Source organism: Lissotriton vulgaris, chromosome 1_1, assembly GCF_964263255.1.
Source record: "Lissotriton vulgaris chromosome 1_1, aLisVul1.2, whole genome shotgun sequence".
Taxonomy (NCBI): Eukaryota; Metazoa; Chordata; class Amphibia; order Caudata; family Salamandridae; genus Lissotriton; species Lissotriton vulgaris.
The window spans coordinates 958,924,062-958,944,148 of record NC_141685.1 but is presented as its reverse complement, the minus strand read 5'-3'; positions in this window follow the sequence as shown (position 1 = coordinate 958,944,148).

The window sequence follows — 20,087 nt, the reverse complement described above, 5'->3', positions numbered from 1 at the left end:
TCGCTCCCCAGCACCAGAGGCTCCTCTCCTACCATACCCTTGACAACAATGTATCGACTATGTGTATCATCCCATTGAGCAGACTGGACATAGGGGAGTCTGCTATGCACTAAGATGGCCACCCCCCTAGATCCTCTAGGGAAACCTACATGAAAAACCTGTTGGTAACCATAGCGCTGCAGGCACAGTATCTTAGTACCTATTAGGTGAGTTTCCTGTAGCATCAACACATCAGCTCCAGCCCTCTTTGCCTGCTGCAACACTGCCCCCTTCTTAACCTTGTCTAGAACTCCCCTCACATTCCAACTAAGGACATGTAGAGAGCCTCTGGGCCCCAGAGCCCTACCTACAGGAATCGCCATCAAGGAACGTCTAGAGGGAACGCCCAGATGTTGGGCCATGCTGGTGCACACACAATATTCATTGAGACCCTCACACGACCGTGTGACTCATACCCAACCAGAACAAAGCCCCCCCAAGAACATACAACCCCCCCTCCCTAGCCCCCAACCCCCACCCAATACCTCAAGAACATTGAAGTACCTGTTTCGGCATAGATGACTCTCGGCCCCCAACGCAGGACCTGAGGCCGTCCACACCAATGGATCACCAACCACGAACCCTAAACCACTCCCAACAAGCCCTAAGCTAGGGGAGAATAGTCCGCCCATGAAGCATCTCCCTCCACCCCGCTGCAGCTCATATTGACTCATAGCTGTACACATATCCACACATCAGCTTCCTCTTGCCCGCAGGTCAATAGTGTCAACAGCGCACAATAACACAGAGCTATGCAAAGTTGTATTGCAAACCAAGTCCCCCAAGAGGTCTGCGACTGCGCCCCGCTCAATGATGAATCCGACTCCACACCCGGCGGTGTATGCGCCCTCACCTTCACCGTCTCATCCGTCCATTTAAACACCTCCTGAGGGGTATCGAAGAAGTGGGTGCAGGACTGAAAAACTACCCGCAGGCGGGCCGGGTAGAGCAAGGCATAGGGGAGCCGAAGGTCTCTAATGCGAGCCTTAGCCGCCGTAAATGATTGCCGCTGCTGTTGCACCAAGTGCGTGTAGTCCGGAAAAATCAGGATACGCTGGTTTTCATAAAGTAGGGGTTCCTTGGCCCTGGCCTGTTGCAGGATAGTGTCGTGGTCATGATAGTTCAGTAATTTGGCTATCACAGGCCATGGGTGAGCCCCCACCAGCGGCTTTTGCATGAGAGCCCTGTGTGCCCGCTCTATTACAAAACATCTAGATAGAGAGTCGGGGGAGAGCCAACTTTCCAGCCACTGCGTCGAGAAGCCCTCCATATTGCCCTTCTCGCAGCCTTCCGGGAGTCCGACGGAGCGCAAATTGTTCCGCCTGGCCCGCCCTTCCGCATCTTCGGCATCTTCGCATCTTCCGCATCTTCCACATCTTCCGCTCGGAGCGGTACAAAAGGGGGTGGTGATGGACGGAGCATCTGAATCAATCAAACACTCAAACCCAGTCAAAAGATCTGAGTTTGATCCATCACCGTTCTTTAGCCCACTCTGCCACCCCAGTTCAGACATGGCTATATGCAAATCAGTCTGACCCTGTGCCTCCTGGGAACAGACCAGCCCGAACTGCCAAGCCATGCCTTCCCTGGACCGGAAACAAGCTTCGGAGCGCCAGGCCCCTCTGAATGCTCTACATACTGGCCATCTTACGCTTCAGGGCGGCGACGTCGTCCTCCACCCCGAAATCCGGGTTTCTGCCTCAGTGATGCGGGACATGGCGTTTCGCAAGACCTGGCGCAATAAGGTGACATCCGACCCCACTGCTCCTATTTTCGCGTCCAACATATCCCGGGACTGGGTTATATCTGCCATCAACACCGCATTGTCCGTCCGGAGTCTTGTTGACCGCCTGCAGCCCCTGCACTCCCACCTGGTCCCGTGAACTTGTTGATGGGCCCATGTTTCGTGATCCCTCCACCGCCCTTGTCCCGCGTCATGGCCGCCAGTTGTAGAAATCCGCCCAAAGGAGGCCCAATCGTCACGTCCACAGGCAATCCCACACAAATACCGCTAGGGCTGCAAATGTAATCCCGGGCCACTCTCAGCCGGAGAGCGGGCACCCCCAGGCCAGGGCCTGCCGCCCAGTCCCGTGCCGCACGCCCTCTTCACCGGACCCCAGGCTGGAAATATGTCAGTGTCCACGCTGGGCCACGGGACATGGCCCAGACCTCCGCACCGCCGTCTCCACCGCAGCCGCCCGGTCCGACCACCGTAAAGTATGGCACAGGCCTTCTTCCACCTCACACACCAGCGATGCCACAGGTCTGCGCCTCTCCGCGGGCGTCGCGCTCTACCCCTCCGCCCCGGGGCGCAACACAGCAAGGAATTCCTGGCTAGTCAGGGCGCACCCCCGGGCCCACAGCCCACTGCAAAGACAGGCCCATCGATGGGAGGCTCCGCTCCGGTCCAGCCGCACCTCCTCCATAGACTGGATGCCAACCCCGAGGGCCGAACTCCCCCCCGAACGCTCTCCACGGGCACCACTGCCGGATGCCAATCCTGGTGCGGCGCCAAACTTGAGGCCCCGGCTCCTCCACACGGCACTAGGCCTCGCCGCGCGGGAGCCCCGATGGAATAGTATGAAAGAGACACCAAAAGAGGGGGGTTTCCTTTCTGTGGTTCTTAAATAATGTTTGTACAATAAATCAGACCAATAGAGTAAGACCCCTGTTGTAGGACAAGTATACAGTATCCTCAAAAACATATACCTTTAGACAAAAATGATGTATCCAAAGTTTATCACATTTATTTAAAAAGAAAAAACAAGCATTGGTATTCAGAATTTCAAACAATTACATGTAAACAGCAAAATACATACATATACTTATTCTTCCTAATATTACAATAAAATTTATATTAAAAACAAAGTTGTCGACGCGTTTCGGTGCTTATTCAGATCGAACACCTTCCTCAGGACTTATGGTTAAAAACTTCATAAATCTAAAAGAAACATATATAACATATAATTAATACAAAACACTTGAGGATTTTTTTCTAACAAACTTTTGTCTCACTGGAAACAGGGTCTAAACTACTAGTGGTCAAAGAATCTTACTTTGAAAGCATTTTCATTTTGCTATACCAGTCTTGATCCTGGAGTGAAATGTTCCTTTAGTTTATATGTTCACCTCTGCTAGACCATCTATAGGATTTAAAATAACAGTGGTATTTGATTTAACACAAAGTTCAGACTTCAAAGCATGTGTCTGTTTGTTAATTTGATTGCATGCACCAATGCTTACTTGATAGTGATGTATGAAATTTGAACTATTGGGTGGAGACTTCTCCGCGCGCCTTCTTTGTATATGTATAGGTCGCCTCGAGGTATTAATGAACCTTCTTATAAATTGATTCCAGTTTTTGGTTGGTTCAAGCGAGCTTTTACCTGTTGGCAGCAAGCAATGAGTGAGATCAGTTGTCATATCTAATTTATACTTTTTTTGGGTTTTTAAATTCCACAACTTAACTAAATTAAATTCATGCAATTGGTCTGGGGAGAGCCTTACTACCCTGCTATGTGACCTTATATTGATGTTTTGTTATACCACATGCCTTCTATCGTGCCTAGGGTGGTCAGATTAAAATGCACAACAAGATGCACATCAGAAGATGGTCATCATATGTGTCCACCAGTTATTTGAATGTTAACACATGCAAATCTGGATTTACTATTGGGAACACATAGTTATGTAATATCAAATGCACATTTACAGTAGACCTCTAGGTATATTAATTTACCATTTTGCTGAGGTTCTGCTAGAGTTTGTGCAATGAGAGCAATTCTATTGGAAAATGACAATAAGTGCACAGCCAGTTCATAGCGTCTATTTTATACATCAATGCAGTCATGTTCAGGTTTAACCTTAGGTGAAAAGGCAATATGCATCAATCAGTTATTAAAAACCGGGTTGTGGTAGGTAGAGTAAGGCGGCTATCCATTAGCGCTAAGTCTTCATAATTTACTGCACCGGCAAGGCATCACCGTTTTTTTGAGCAGAGTCTTACCTCGATATGGTTACTGACACGCGATCCAGCCTGGTCTCCCCGGTCTCCAGAGTCGGTATGGAGGCCGGGGCGCCGAGGATCTATTTATACAGGGAACAATTATCCTTAATAGGTTAATTGAGATTGCCTGTGATTAATAAGGCACAGCGAAGGAATCGCGCCATTATGGTAGTTTGTTTTACCGAGTGTAAAGCCACGAATGGAAACGGACAACGGGCTTGATGGAATGCCGCTGGGTTGTCATGGTAGCGGAAAATCGCGCCATTTTGGTAGTTTTTTTGTCGTTTTTTAGTCGAGGATAATGCTAGAAGTGGAAACGGACAACGGGCTTAGTAGAGTGCCGCTAGGTTGTCATGGTAGCGTGTACACAGAACTTTAGTGCTGAGGTGCACAACAGTCTTTTGTTCATACGTCGCGTTGAGATATATATATAGAATAATGCCGAGTTAACACATCGATGGAATACTTCAAGTAACGTCATGCCGGTCGTTTAAGTAACGGCACTAGGTTGTCATGGTAGCGGAAGAATCGCGCCATTTTGGTAGTTTTTTAGTCGAATATACACTGAACTTTAGTATCGAGGTGCAAAACAGTCTTTTGATCACCCGTCGCGGTGAAATATATACATAAAATAATGCGGAGATAACACATAGATTGAATACTTAAAATAACATGATGCCGGTCGTTTAGATAACGGCACAGATACCACTGCATTGCGTTTTCGTGACATGGCTTAAATGGTTATAGTCCGTACTTTATAACCGAATTCAGTAATGAAGTTCGCCTAATGCAATTTAGGGTTTTCAGAATATTCACGAACGGGAAATGTGCAGAAAAAAGTATTTTTCCTTTTACCATAACACACTTTGCTAGTGGTCTTTATTGTTGCCTTACGATTTTTACTAGCATTGGTGATAATATTCAGATTAGGAGCTGTTGCAGTCTGTTACATGACATTGTTACAAGAGGGACGTTCCTATTATCCAGCCAATAAAGTCGGGCCAAAACCTGGTGGACTTTAATGCAGCTGAATGAGTCTGCAGAGGCTAGTTTAAATATAGATCTAAAATTATAGGTATATATGGAGAAATCCATATATATGGCTATCGATAATGGAACGTTCCTGTACATTAGGTGAGACCTACTTCTAAGACATCGAAAGTCATACATCATTCATTTTGCCTAAATATTATAATTATGCTCTACATATATTTAGATATTCTGCATTTAAACATCGTACTAAAATACGAACATAATTATTGAGGTTTTTAAAGCATAGATCATGTATCAAAATCAGATTATTTAACTTCATATTAATCAGCTTTCATGAGATGAAATAATGTGTATACAGTGTTGAGTTAAGGAGCGAGCAATGTTAAAAGCCAAGATATCAGTGCTTTTCTTTTCGTGGGGTAGTTTCATCTTACTAATCGTTCCCACTCTTCTCTACTATTAAGGCCCTGATAGTAGGTCCGAAACTTGGACATGAAGAATTGCTCCCTTTGTTTGCGTTTAAGGTCTGTGTTGCCGCCTCTAGCTGATGTTTTGATTTTTTCTACTATGAACCATTTTAGTTCGTCCTCTCTATGATTTTCCATGGACCAATGGTCGACCAGAGGGGCATTCTTTTTCCTATTTTTCAGAGCCGATCTGTGCTCATTTAGGCGCAATCTCATTTCCCTGCTTGTTTCACCAATGTACCCCTTCTCGCAAGGACAGATTAAAAGGCATACCACATTGGCAGTTCTACAATTAACATGATCGTTCATCCAGTGTGATGTGCCATTCAGTTCCACCTTGTCTGTTTGGATAATAGATTTACAGTGAGAACAAGACCCGCAAGGTTGATTACCTCTTATGGGTTTTCCTTGATCTATGCTCAATTGCCTGGTCTTCTTTGGTTCTCTGTAAGTATGGACCAAACAGTTACGTATGGTTCTGTTTCTTCTATAGGAGAAAATTGGTTTTGGGAGTGGGGTTTTTCCTTGTTTATTAAGGATAGACCAATTTTTATTGATTAGATTCTTAACTTTAGAACTAAGGCCATTGTAATTTGACACCATGACGATGGTATTATCGGGTTCTTGTTTCTTGTTTTTGGGCTCTAATAAGGAAGTTCTATTCTGGTATTTTGCTCTTTTGTAGCTGTCTCTTATGAGCCTTTTTGGATATCCTCGCTGAAGTAGTTTGATTTTAAGATTTTCTGCATGTTTTTCAAACGAATTTTTGTCGGTACAATTCCTTCTTATTCGTATAAATTGGCTATAGGGGATCCCTTCTTTCTGATTTTTAGGGTGGTAACTCTGATGGTGGAGCAAGGTGTTGCGGTCAGATGGTTTGACAAACAACTCAACACACAGCTTCCCCGTAACTGTTTTGATTTTTAAATCGAGGAAGTCAACTGTCTCTTGGCTTTTATTGCTGGTGAATTTCAGATTGGTATCACCACAGTTGAGCCACTCAATGAAGGCTGTGAGGTCGATTTCACTACCTTCCCATATGAAAAAGACATCGTCTATAAATCTAGACCAATGTTTTACATTTTCAAAAAATGGGCTAAGTTCATTGTAGATATGGTGTTTCTCAAAGTTTCCCACGTATAGACAGGCAAGACTTGGCGCACAGGTAGCACCCATGCTGGTGCCTTTTATTTGACAAAACAAGTCATTGTTGAATAAAAAAATATTATTAAGTAAAACAATTTCTATGCATTCGACAATGAAGGTGCTTTGGGCAGAGAGATAGCCTTCCTCATCACTTAAAATCTCTCTCATCATCCTGATTGTATCTCGTTGGGGTATGTTGGTGTACAAGGACTCAATGTCCAAGCACACCAACCACTGAGTTTCATTGTTGAAACTTATGCCTTCCACCTTAGTATGAAAGAGATCCAGCCCTTCCCTTGGAGGGCTGGATCTCCGGGGGGACCGTCCGCCCCCAGAAGCCATCCGCGGGTCCCACTGATGCAGGGACCCGCTCCGCTTGCAGCAGGCCGCGGCTCCACCAATGCTCCAGCCACCGGGATGCTCGAAACTCGAGGTCCCCGGCTTTGCCCTGCTGCACTAGGCCACACACCGCCAAGTACGCAACTCCGGTCTCCGGGCACCCTGGAGCGCTCAAAACGCTACCGGAAGCTCGCCGCCGGCCACTGGCATCGGATCCACCCCTCCGGGCAGCAGGGAACCAGAGGGGGACAGGATATCTGCAAGGATTAATGCTGGGCTGGATGGAGCTCTGCTAAGCTGCGTCTGCCATGCAGGCCCGCCTAGCCACGCCCCCATATTGCACTGGTTTTTAAAAAACAACAACATTTTTATTGGCATTTTTCATCAACAAATCAAACATAAAGCATGTCATTGTCGAGCAACACACCCATCCTCCAGCCCCCCAATCTGCTCTCGTTGGTTTCTGTTCCAGTCTAATTGTCACATTGTCCAATAGTTCAGTTAAGCATCCCATTCTAGGCCATCCACAAAACAACCTCATCCCCTCTATTTCAGTTTGTTCCATGGCGGTAGAGAGTCCATCCTCAGCATGTGACTCACAACCCTCAATCCAGCCCATGATAGCTCCTCCACTTACCCCACACCCTGCCAAATTTCCTGGGGCATCCCCTCGCCTTATACGTAGTTCTCTCAGCAGCCATATAGAGGTCCATCCCCCTTCTTCATTCATCTAGTTGTGGCGTGTCAGGTGCCCCCCACTTCCTGGCTACATCCCTCTTAGCCACCACCAAGGCCAATACAAGAAAGATCAACAATGGTCTAGCCAGATCCACATCGTTCGTCATTCCTAGTAGCACCAGTTTGGGATCTAAGGGTATGATGATCCCTAACACTTCCCCAAGCTCTGCCAGAACCGCTCCCCAAAAGAGTTGTATATGTGGACATGCCCATAGGGTATGATAGAAGTCACCTATCCCTGTGTTACATCTCAAACAACTCAGGTCTGGTATTCTCCCAATCCTATATACTCGTGCCCTATCAAAGTAGGTCCTATGGAGGACATTAAATTGAATCAACCGCAGTCGAGATTTAACCGCTACCTCACTGGGATGCATCAAGACCATCCCCCAGTCCACTTCATCCATATCCCCCACTTCTCGCTCCCATGTGGCACGTAGGATCGCTAGTTTGTCTGGCTGATTATTAATTATTGTTTTATAGGTAAGGGACACTGCCTTGCTAGGAATGCTTTCTTGTAGTAGGCGGCCCTCTAGAGGGGCATATTCTGGAAGCGCCTCCACCAGGGCTCCCTCCGCCATCCAAGCGTGTCTTAATTGCATGTATTTGAATTATTGTGTGCGGTGGAGCCCATATTCTATGCGTAATGCAGGGAAGGCTTGCAACACCCCGTTTTTCATCACGTCTCCCAGGGTCGACATGCCAATTGCATCCCAACTCCGGAACCCCTTCAATTTACTAATCTCCTTGAGCCAGGCACACTTCCATAGTGGAGTCTGCTTGGTTAACCTACGATCCCACCCTGTTGCTCGTGTTGCCCTTGTCCATATCCCAAGTGTAAGTCTTGTGGCTGGCAACAGTCTGGCCCTCCCTTTACCCCCATATAAGTAAGGCAGGCAAGTATGTGCTTCCATGGTGTGTCTCTAATGCGTACGTGGGGTCGGTGGCCGGGGCATGCATCCATTCATTGATGGCGACCAGATGTTCCGCCCAGTAGTAGGCCTCCAGGTCTGGCAAGGAGATACCCCCATTATATGGGTGTTGTTGCAGGGTCGAGAGTGCTACTCTAGGTGCAACAGCTCATTTGAAATTTCCGGCAATGCTCAGAGTAAGGTGGAGAAACAAAATGTACAACTTAAGCGAGGTACCCGAGGTCGAAAATCTTATTTTACAGATTAAGACTCATAAAAGCTGTAACAGGAGGTCGGAGATGCAAAGCTCAAAGGGGTATGAGGAAATATTCAGCTTGGATAAAGGGAGGGTTACCCAGGGTGGGAAGAAGGATGAGTCACAGAAGGGTACACTTTTTTCCTTATTTTATTTGAACACTGGGTGGGGAGCATTAAGGAAACAATATATATATGGTCCTCATTGATACAGAGGATAAGAACTGATAAGAGAGGCTGGACATACACACGCCACAATAGTGAAAGGAAAAAATGGCACGTAGCTTGAGGGTACTTTCTTGGAATGTAAATGGGCCTAGGTTTAATAGATGAAGAAGGATCCTACAATGTCTCAAACTCTCTGACAACGATGTCATAATACTACAGGATACTCATTTACAATGGAAAGAATGGCAGGGAGTTCTACAGCTGAATAAATGGATCACCCACCTCGTATGCACTAATCAGTCTTGTAATGTGAAGGGGTGGCAGTCTTATATAAGAACTCAGCCCAAACCAGGGTGGAGGGCTTCACAGTAAATTCATGGGGTAGATGGCTAATAAGTTATGGTAAAATCAACAATGTAGGGTAAGCATTTGTGGGGAACCGCAGTCCAAATGTTGATGACTTGTCCCCATTTAGAGAATTATACCAACAGTTTCTCGACACAAAATACCACATTATTATGGGTGGAGATTTTAATACACTGCAGGATCCAGTGTTGGATAAATCCACAACCAGACCAGCAGTGAACTCACCTAAAATGAGGGACCATGTACACTAGTTGATAAAGAATTTAGCATTGGTAGACAATCGGAGATTGAAAGCAGGACATGATAGAGTGTATACCTTTCACAACAAAAAGCTGTCCCACTCCTTTAGAATCGATTTATTTTTGACAGAACAGAAACTTAATAAGAGCATCAGCAGTGTTGCACATCAACCAACACACTTATCGGACAATGCCACAGTGAAACTAGAGATGTCTTTAGAGGTCCCCTTATCACAGATTAGATGGACTCTAGATAGAACACTCTTAGGTGATCCAGAAATAATAAAAACCCTAAAAGCGGACACAGTCTCTTTTTTTTATCAAAACGAACATTCAGCACTGCCACATTTTGTTTGTGATGCTTATAAAGCCTATATTTGTGACAGATTAATTAGTGCAGCGGCGTATAAAAGGAAGCTAGGGAAGAATAAATTAAGGGAGTATGAATATTCCATTAAAGAAATACAGGAAAAGATAGTAAATAATAATAATAATAATAAAAGATATTTATCGAGCTCGCAGCTACTCAGCGCTTACACGGACAGCAACAAAGGTAGAGGTATGTACACATCTAGTCATTGCGACTAAAGAGACAGGTCTTCAAGGCCTTTCTGAATTCCTGTTCGGAATGCATTGTGCATAATTGGGCAGGTAGGTTGTTCCAGCACTTAAATAGACCGCGCAAACAGGATAGTACAAATGAGCAGATACAAAATAAACTGATAGAAGCAAGGGAGAGCTTATCAAACTATTTGGAAGGAATCGTGAAAAAGAGATGGGAGGCTAGCAAGTTGGTAAATTATGATTACGGGGAAGGTTGTGGAAAGATGCTAGCTTGGAAGGAGAGGTAAGACCATGTCAGAAATCAGATTAAGGAAGTGGTGAACAATAAAACAAGAGGCCAATGTTCGGAAGGTCAGACAACTGGGGAGACTTTTCAGATTTTTTTTCAAGATTTGTATACTGATGATACGGCAGTCACACATCCGGAAATAGGAGAATGTATGCAACAAGATAAACACCCCCACCTGGGTATAAATCAGCGGGCATCCCTTAATCAGGAGATCACCACTGCAGAAATAGATACCATTATTAAAAGTTTAAAAAACTGGAAAGCTTCAGGTCCTGATAACCTTCCCAATGAAGTCTACACAGTTCTGAAGAAGGAACTCACCCCCTTCCTTGTAAATTTAGTGAATAATATATATAAATATCATACACTCGCCGCAACTACTTGGAATGAGGCATTGGTAACCCTGATACTCAAACCAGAAAAAGACTCTAAAAAATGTGAATCTCACAGAACAATTTCCTTGCGCAAAGCAGATTATAAAATGTATACAAAGACTCTTGCTAAAAGGTTGGATAGGGTATTGGGAGATATTATTGATGTAAACCAGAATGGTTTTATGAAAGGAAGGCAGCTCTCAGACTTAACTCAGGATCTGGTGTGCGCAATAGATGTAGCTATCGTTATGGGCATCCCCTTATCTGTTATAATGATAGATGCTGCCAAAGCCTTCGATAGAGTCAGTTGGCCTTATATTTATGAATTAATGGAAGTGAATGGTTTAAGAGGTAATTTTCTCTCAGCAATCCAAAGTATATACTCAGCAACCACAGCTAAGATATTGGTCAATGGCTCATGAACTTCAAGCTTTCGTATAAATAGGGGAACCCGTCAGGGTTGTTCTCTTTCTCCGCTATTGTTTAATCTGTATATAGAGCCTCCAGCGAGGAAAATCAGAGCGGAGCAAAGAATCCCTCCATTTCAATATTGGGATTGGTATAAAAACAGGCTCTGTATGCAGATGATTTAATAGTTTACACAACGAATTTGGAGGTCTCACTGCCTGTAATCATGGAAAGAACAGAAAGTTTTGGGAAAATATTGGGTTAACTAGTAAATAAAGACAGAACAGAGAAGATGACGTGGAATAGACCTCCCACAAAACATCTCAACCATTTAAGTAAAACTGAAATTAGATACCTAGGAATCCATGTTACGACGGACTTTGAAAAAATGGCATTCATTAACTTTATTCAACTCATGCAGGAGTCTAAAAAACGTTTGCAAAGTTGGGCTTCCCTCCCAATTTCTATTCTAGGGAGGGCCAATTTAGTCAAAATGACGATCCTTCCAAAATGTACCTTCATTTTCAATGCTCATCCTGTTCATTTTAAATAAGCCTGGTTTAAAAAACTGCATGGTCAACTTAGCAGTTTTATATGGAGGTGCAAGTCTGTGAGAATCTCTTGGAAACAATTTAAAAAAAAGATGGAGGGTGGAATAGCACTTCCTGACTTCCAGCTTTAATATTGGGCTTTCTTCTTGAAAAATGCTAGGCGTTTGTTGATGGAGCTCCACGACATCCCAGAGTGATAGAGAGCCTTAACAAGAGACCTAGCAGGAGAAGTTAACCACTTCCTATTTAAATTTGGTCACCAGAAATAAAAAAAAAAAATCTAATTTAAGACTCTAATTGCAGCATGCAAAATACGGTCTCATGTTAAGAGAATACTAGAGATCCCATACTATAGCAGTGTGGCACCAATTTGGAGATCCCCGGGAACCCTCTCTGCTTGAAGGATAATTTGGTGACCCCATTGGTAAATTCCGGACTGGTAAGGTGGAGTCAACTCACCAAGCAAGGTGTCTTGGCTCTGTGGCTCTCTCTGTCCCAAACCACAAACTTGAATGTATCCTGATTCAAGTATTATCAGCTGGCTAGCTGGTCACGAACTCAGTCGAATCTGGGAATGGAAATTGAAATCTTAACGGAACTCAAAACACCCAGAATTATAGAAAAGACGTTTCTAAGTGGTATTGGGTATTAGTACAAGGGGATAATGGATAATCAACTTCTCCAGAGGAGATCTGGAAGTTGGGCATGCCAGGCTGCGATGTTCTCTACTTATGGCAAGTATCTGTTACTACACTATGGTCGCCAGTGAAATCTGCACCACTTAGGAGGAACCATTTTTTACATTATATAAGGCTTACTGGTCAGAAAAACAAAATTTGCCTTTAACATTTTGCCCTTTTTGCAGGGTCACCTAAGGTTTTTTTGCCTTTTGCGGAATTCTGTTTTTGCGGGCTATAGAACTCTGTGCACTTTATCTCTGCCAGGCAATTGTAAAGTGCTTCTCCTTTCAACCGGAAGATATTGGTATACACCTCATTGGATCGTTTAACTTAACTATAGGTCCCTAGTACATGGTATCAAGGTGTACTAAGGATCTGTAAGTTAAGTGTCCTTACAGGACTGCAGTACCCATTGTGCCATCAGCTACAATGACAATGTAAACATGACTCCATGCCTGTCACCAGTAGCCTGGCTGTGCAAGACTTAACTGCAAATTAGTCATGTAAAAATAACCCCTTTTGACAGGACTAAACTTTCCTTTTAAATATTAATAAGTCACCCCTAAGTAGGCCTAATTTCCAATAAGACAGGGTGCATGGTACTTAAAAACATGACATTTAAAAGTTTATTTTTAAACATGTCTATACAGTGAAATAACCCTAAAAGCTATTTTTACTATAGCAGGTTTGCCGTTCCACAGGGAAACATTTGGATGCAATATTAAGTTTAATAAATGTGGACAGGGAACATGGCGGCTAGCTAGTGTGCCAGTCGCGTACATTTTCATCTCCGCCTCTATTCTTGCACCTACCACGTCCGCTCAGAACTTCGGGCTCACCCGCTGGCCTAACTCGAAGTCCGCTTTGCTCCATTTGGTCACAATCTTTCCACATTCTGGGGCCTCCTCCAGCAGCAGCGGGGGGTGGGACCGGTTGAGGCAGACACAGGTCTACAATGCCTTCTCGCCACCTCGGAGATCCAGTGCGTTCGATGAGCAGCAGCCTGCATCCACTTCCAGGTCCCTGGGGGCAGAGGCAGCACATTCCCCACAACGTTTCCTGTATCTTTGCACAGAGCAGAGGTAGACGTGAGGAGTGGGAAACTCCCCACATCATCTATGACCCCCCAAAAAAGAATTAAAGCCCGTACCTGCAGGAAGCCAAAGCCTTCTTCTTTCAACAAAATAGCTGACCCTGCAGAAAACAGTTCAGCAGCTAGTAAGGAGAACACGACCAGTCCTCCAGAAGGCATATCAGTTGATCTCTCCGCCTATCCTATGAAAAAATGTAAAAATAGATACACTTTAAGGAATGCAGATTTTGGGGCAGGGGAAGCACTTTTTACACAAAGTAGTAAGAAAAGCAGAAGCTCCTTGGGACAATTGTCTCCCCCACGGAAGTTAGTCAGAACACTCTCCATAATCAACCCCCTTACAAGCAGTCACCCAGAAGGTATCTAAAAGGGGGATGAAAACCCTGCAACTGCCCGCTACTGGTGGGGGAGGAAGAGTTCAAATAACCCCCTCATTGAGATCCTTCTTTAAAATAAGGGGCAGAGAGGATCAGAGTAGCAATCGGCGTAGCGCCCAGACATTTGATACACCCCGTTTTCCTCAGGAGATGGAGTCATCAACACCTATGCTGTATATGTCGCATGAACTCCACACCTCTAATCGTTATTCCGCTATTGGAAATGATGAGCACCCTAATAACTCCCCTGAGGAAAACTTAACAACGACCCCAGAGATTGGATTGGGGGCCAGCTCCAATAACACCGAAAGTACAGGGGATGGTGCAGAGGAAGTCCATGGCTTAGAGAAAATCTGAAATCAGATATCAGTCAGATATTGCTCGCCCTATCTAACAACATCCAGGACAAATGTGCAGTATCAGAGCATAATCAGGCTAAAATTCAAGGCGCTTGTGATTGTTTCGAGAAAAAGTTGGTGGATATCACGGAAAGGCTTTTCATCATGGAAGGCTCCCTTGGGTCCTTGCAAGAGGAAGTAAAAAGTAACTAAAAGGAGATTCTAGCACTAAATTCAGTAGAAAAAGAACTCAGAGACAAACTGGAAGTCTTGGAAAACAATTCAAGGAGGAACAACTTAAGGATTCTGATTGTTCCAGAGGGCACAGAGGGTGAAAGTATAAAGCATTTTATAGTTAATCCACTCAAGGAACACATTCCGGAAGTGGTAGAACAAGACATTGAAAATGACATACATAGTCTGAATCGCAATCCCTTTAATATTAAATCTGTTTATTGGCAAAAAAGGCAGACACAAGCAATGATTCGTATAGTGCAGGACCCTGACAATAATATAGTATGAAGTAGCTCAGGTAAGCGGCTGACAGTAGTGCGGAAAAAACACAACATCACTGCAGGCCAACTGTCGTGCTTGCAAGGTCCATTTGGAGCGTCATGGCAGTGTCTAAAAATGAAAACAACAACCGAACCCTTTACCCTGACCCCCACCAACCCCCAAACTGCCCACCCACCACCCCTGTTCCAGGTCCAATTGCCATCCACTCGATCCCTATCGTCTAACTGGATGTCTCAGAGTCTTCTCCTTGCGATAGTCTCAGAAGGCGTAAATATCTGGGAAAGGTCACTTCCCTAAATTCGGTGGCTAAGAGAGTCAAGAAGGGTTGCGACAAATCTGGGTACTTGTCCCCCTCCCCCTTAGCAATCAAGGACAGCTTCTCCATTCCCAGAACATTCCAAAGATGGTGCAACCAGCCCTAAAAGGTGGGAATGTGTGTGGTACGCCAATAAGCTAGAATATTCTGCAGCGCGGAGCCCAGAGCTATGGCCATTAGTCGACCCCGACGGGCACGCAGCGGATAGGATATGGGGTTAGGTAAGCCCAGTAGCACATAAGCAGGAAGTGTTGTGGTGAATTGTGAGTCCACCTCATCCAATACTTGTTTCCAATATCCCTGTAGGAGAGTACAGTCCCACAGTAGGTGCACCAGCGTACCCCTCTCGCCACAACCACGCCAGCAGGACAAATCACACGCACGATCCATCTCATTGAGCTTCTCTGGTGTATAGTACCAATATGTAGTGATTTTAGTGAGGGTGTCAGTCAAGCCCATGTGATAGGTGGAGTGGCCGGCCCAATACCAGATGCCACCCCATTCTTTATTGCTAAGTGTGCATCCCAGGTCCCTCTCCCACCTCGCCCTCCCTGAGTTGTGGACATGTGTGTATCTACCTAACAACATTGGGTAGAGATCTGATATGAGCTTTCGATCAGACTTCCTCGTAATCAACCAATACTCGTATTCACTGAGTCTGCGATCAGCCCCTTCCCGGATCTGTGTATGGAGTGCCCAGTGTCTCACCTGCAGATAGCGGAGGCGCTCTTCCTCAGGCATATCGTATTCTCGTCGGAAGGCATCAAAGGGGATAGCTCCCTCCCCCGCGTACATGTGTGAGAGCACCCTGCATCCCGCCGGGCCCATCGAGCGAAGGCCGTTGTATCCTGACCAGGACCGAAGTCTGGATTGTTCTGTAAGGGTGTCAGCGGAGATGGGAAGGATGTCAGCTCATGCGCAACACCCACAAGATCCCACACCTCCAGGGGTGTCCTTGTAATATACGAGGCATAGAGATTAGGGGGCCGATGCTGCCGTTGCAGGAAAGGAACCTCTTGGAGTGTGCGGCCCGCCACTGCCTGGTCATGAAAGAGCCAGTGCTTCTCGGACTCCCACTTGCTCCATTCCACCAATGTTCGCAGTTGCGCTGCTTGATAGTATAACAACAAATCTGGCAGACCCAATCCCCCACTCTCAGGAGGCATCATCGCCAAGCGGAGCTTCATCCGAGGCCGGCATCCGTTCCAGATAAATTGTGCTAATTCGGATTGTGTCGGGGGGATCCAGCCCTCTGGGGGCCTCAGAGGGAGAGCGCGAAATATGTAGAGGACTTACGGCAGGACCGTCATTTTAATATCCGCCACCTTGCCCAGCCAGGATAGCGGAAGGTGCCTCCATCTACCCAGTTCGGACCGGATCGTCTGGCGGAGTCGGGCATAGTTGAGGCGGACCGTGCCCTGTAGGGTGGCCGTCAGCTGAATGCCCAAATAAGGGACAGCCTCTGAGGCCCACGGAAAGGGAAAGAGCCCCTGCAAATAGGCGCGCGTAGGCGCCTCTAGGGAGAGATCAAGTGTCACTGATTTGCTCATATTGACCTTAAAGCCGGCCACCCCAGCGAAAGTGTCGAGAATGTCCACACAAGCCGGCAGTGACTCCCTGGGGGAAGATAGCGACAGCAGAACATCGTCAGCATATAATCTTATGGTATGCTCGAATGCTCCCATTGTAATCCCGTGGACCGCGGGGCAAGTCTCACAGCCTGCGCCAACGGCTCCATATATAGGGCAAAGAGCAGGGGTGACAACGGGCATCCCTGTCTCTTGCCTCGCTCGATGGGAAAGCGGGGCGAGGAGCAGCCGTTTACCCGGACCTTGCTGAGGGTCTCGAGTAGCAGTTCAGGATCCAGGTACGGAATCTGTCTCCCAATCAATCAATCAATCAATCAATCAAAAGACATTTATAGAGTGCACTACCTACCCGTAGGGTCTCAAGGCGCTAAGGGGGGGGTGCCGTTACTGCTCGAACAGCCAGGTCTTGAGCTTCTTCCTGAAGGCGAGGTGGTCTTGGGTCCGGCGCAGATCAGCCGGGAGGGAGTTCCAGGTCTTGGCGGCCAGGTAGGAGAAGGACCTTCCTCCTGTTGTCGCTCTACGGATGCGTGGGACGGCGGCGAGGGCGTGGCTGGCTGATCGGAGGTGGCGTTTGGGAGCGTAGAAGTTGATTCGGTTGTTGAGGTAGCTCGGGCCTTGATCGTGTAGGGCTTTGTGTGCGTGGGTGAGGAGCCGGAAGGTGATTCTTTTGTTGACGGGGAGCCAGTGCAGGTCTCTCAGGTGTCCGGAGATGTGGCTGTTTCGTGGGATGTCGAGGATGAGTCTGGCTGAGGCGTTCTGGATCCGCTGGAGTCTCTTCTGGAGCTTGGCGGTGGTTCCGGCGCAGAGGGCGTTGCCGTAGTCCAGGCGGCTGGTGACGAGGGCCTGGGTGACGGTCTTCCTGGTCTCCGTGGGGATCCACCAGAAGAGCTTCCGAAGCATGCGCAGGATGTTGAAGCACGACGAGGAGACGGCGTTGACTTGCCTGGTCATGGAGAGGGAGGAGTCCAGGATAAAGCCCAGGTTGCGTGCGTGGTTCGTCGGTTTGGGTGCGGTGCCCAGGGCGGGGGGCCACCAGGAGTCGTTCCAGGCGGAAGGGGAGGAGCCCAGGATGAGGACCTCCGTCTTGTCTGAGTTCAGTTTCAGGCGGCTGGTCGTCATCCACTCGGCTACCTCTTTCATCCCTTCGTGCAGGTTGGCTCTGGCGGCGGCGGGGTCGTTGGTCAGGGAGAGGATCAGCTGGGTGTCGTCGGCGTAGGAGATTATGTTGAGGTTGTGTTGGCGTGCGATGGCCGCGAGGGGGCTCATGTAGACGTTGAAGAGGGTAGGGCTCAGCGAGGATCCTTGGGGGACGCCGCAGATGACTTCGGTGGCCTCTGACTTGTACGGTGGTAGGCGGACTCTCTGCGTTCTTCCGTCGAGGAAGGAGACGATCCATTCCAGTGCCTTCTCCTGGATTCCGACGTTGCTGAGGCGCTGCACTAGGGTGCGGTGGCAGACCGTGTCGAAAGCTGCGGAGAGGTCTAGGAGGATGAGGGCCGCTGTTTCTCCGTTGTCCATCAGGGCTCGGATGTCGTCGGTGGCGGCGATGAGGGCGGTCTCGGTGCTGTGGTTGGCTCGGAAGCCGGACTGCGAGGGGTCGAGGGATCCGTTCGTCTCGAGGAAGGCGGCCAGCTGTTTGTTGATGGTCTTCTCGATGACTTTGGCTGGAAACGGGAGTAGCGAGATGGGGCGGTAATTCTTGAGTTCGGTGGGGTCTGCTGTGGGTTTCTTGAGTAGAGCGCTGAGTTCGGCGTGCTTCCAGCTCTCGGGGAAGGTGGCGGTGTCGAAGGAGGGGTTGATAATGTCCCGCAGGTGGGGTGCGATGATAGCGTCGGCTTTGTTGAAGATGTGGTGAGGGCAGGGGTCGGTCGGAGATCCGGAGTGGACGGAGTTCATCATGCGGACGGTGTCTTCTGTGCTGATCGGAGTCCAGGCTCGGAGGGTGGTGGTGGGCGGCGTTGCTGTGGTCGTGGCGTGGGTCGGTTGAGTGCTGAAGCTGTTGTGTATGTCCGCGATCTTGTTGTGGAAGTAGGAGGCGAGGGAGTTGCAGAGGTCTTGCGATGGGGTGATGTCGTTGTTTCCGGCGTTGGGGTTGGAGAGCTCTTTCACGATGTTGAAGAGTTCCTTGCAGTTGTGTGCGTTGTTGTCCAGTCGGTTCTTGAAAGCCGTTTTCTTGGCGGCGCGGATCAGTTGGTGGTGCTTCCGGGAGGCGAGCTTGAGGGTGGTCCTGTTGTCCGGCGTGGGCTCCTTTCTCCAGACTTTCTCGAGGGCTCTGCAGTTCTTCTTGGAGCTCTTGAGTTCGTCTGTGAACTATGGGGCCTTCTTGCTGCCGGGTCTGCTGGCCGGGGTCCTCAGTGGGGTGAGTTCGTCCGCGCAGTTGCTGATCCACTTCGTGAGGTTATCGGCGGCCTGGCTGGGGTTCGCTGAGCTGGCCGGAGGGTGCTGGCTCAGGGAGGCGGCGAGCTGGTCGGCGGTGATCTTGTTCCAGCTTCTACGGGCAACCTGTTGCTGGTGGTGGTGGGTCGTCGTTCTTTCGAAGGTGAAGTGGACACAGCTGTGGTCCGTCCAGTGGAGTTCTTTGGCGTGGCTGAAGGCGATGTCTTTGCTGGATGAGAAGACGGCGTCGAGTGTGTGTCCGGCGAGGTGGGTGGGGGTGCTCACCAGTTGCTTGAGTCCAAGGTTGGCTTGAATCCAGCTCTGACCAGGACTTGCTCCAGATACGGCCAATGGACTCGATCGAACGCTTTCTCCGCGTCGACCGTGAGCATCATATATTCCCCTTTTGTACGCGTGGCCTTCTCAATTAAGTGTAGTGCCCTCTTGGTGTTGTCTACGGTTTGCTGCTCGGAGATGAGTCCGGCTTGATCCGGAGCAATCAGTCTTGGCATAAGCGGAGCAAGTCTCGCAGCCAGTATGCTCGTATGTAATTTAAGATCAATATTAAGTAGCCAAATGTGTCAATATGCTGCGCATGTTGAGTGGTCCTTCCCAGATTTGGGGATAACAGAAATGGTGGCATCTAAGAGGTCCCCCGGTTTGGCGTCCGGCTCCCAAAGGGAGTTAAAGAGTGTAGTAAGCAAAGGCGCCATCTGTGCGCAAAATGTCTTATAAAAGATGGCTGTGAAGCCGTCAGGCCCCGGTGCTTTCCCAAGTTTAAGCTTGGAGATGACTGAGATGACTTCCTCAGGTCTGATGTTGCGTTCCAGGGCCTCAGCTTGCTCCGGTGTAAGCACCGGGAGTTGGGAAGAGTCCAGGAAAGCAGCGCCCGCCGCCAGGTCTAGTGTGGGGTAACTAGTCATAATATCGATTCCAAAATATCGAATGG